This window comes from Salmo trutta, unplaced genomic scaffold (genome assembly GCF_901001165.1).
Source record: "Salmo trutta unplaced genomic scaffold, fSalTru1.1, whole genome shotgun sequence".
Lineage (NCBI taxonomy): Eukaryota > Metazoa > Chordata > Actinopteri > Salmoniformes > Salmonidae > Salmo > Salmo trutta.
In genome coordinates this window covers 59,923-61,017 of record NW_021822697.1, presented here as the reverse complement: position 1 = coordinate 61,017, position 1,095 = coordinate 59,923, and the positions used below count along the sequence as shown (strand labels likewise).

General features: G+C 42.3%; 1 long non-coding RNA gene across 1 annotated transcript; it reads right to left on the bottom strand.

The window, feature by feature from the left end:
* Positions 1-295: 295 nt before the first annotated feature.
* Positions 296-1,095, bottom strand: LOC115183733 (uncharacterized). The gene is made up of 2 exons (XR_003874049.1): positions 793-1,095; positions 296-457 (listed from the first exon to the last, which is right to left on the bottom strand). It is a non-coding gene; the product is annotated as an uncharacterized LOC115183733 (long non-coding RNA).

The window sequence follows — 1,095 nt, the reverse complement described above, 5'->3', positions numbered from 1 at the left end:
GGTTACAGGCTGAGGGATCCTGAGAGTAGGCAGAGACCAAGGCAGAGTGAAGGAAATAATGTGATTCAGTAAGGTGGGCTTTTTAGCATTCATAGACATGGTTGTCAATTGTACTGCAGAAATGGATCAGAAGTCACAGAAAATAGAGGTTGTGGTGGCAGCTGCTGAGAAGTACTTGGGATTGCGACGATTTACTGCAAAACAGTTGCAGGGGGGTGTTGAGTGGTAGTGTTTTGTCCTCTCAGACCGTTGGTCTGGAGTAGAATAGAAGAGGGTTAAATAATGGGATGGGGTGTTTTTTTTTTTTAGAGAGGGCTAATAGTTGGCAGGGCAATTTTCCTTTTCCTCAATTTTGTATTACCATACCAATTAAATGTACGTTGGCCGAAGCCTCACACCAGTACAGTAGGTGGCGCTGTACGCACCTAAAAGTTGGATGCGATCCGCCAACCAAATCCTAAAGAAGAAGAAGAAGCAGCTAACGTTAGCTAACATGGCTAATAGACAGAAAATACAACAGTAACTCGATGATTTCATATAACTACAATCGATATGCCTGTAGCTACGAGTCAGAAAACAATCATTTTATTCGAATATCGACTCAGTTTGACTACAGCTTAAACATTGTTTACAGGAGCAATTAGCTAGCTAGCTACCAAGCTGAAACAAAACAGCTAGTCTGAAGAGCAGTTAACCAGCTAAATGAGCGGTTATGTAAACCTAACTACTTGCTAATTACATATTTTGGACGACCCCTTCTGGCCGTTAGTCGATACCTAATGATTTACTCACCGGTTCGATTGAAACATAATCCTTTGGAAGTATTCAGTCGTCTTCTAGCTACCTGTTCAAACGCAAGCGGCCTGTTCTCGTTCGAGATGAGAACAAAACAAAGGGGCGAGGCTAGCAGAAAGGACATGAGAGCAGAAGGCCGAGGGTAGAGAGAGTCGAGAATAGCAATACAACTATGCTCATTGAGGACATAGATACACTATATTGCATCATAGCTAAATTAGAACAATTACTCGGTACACGTACAAATGAGTACATGCCTCTGTAATGACACAGCACAGAGAAAGGAGTGTTCAGTGAGTT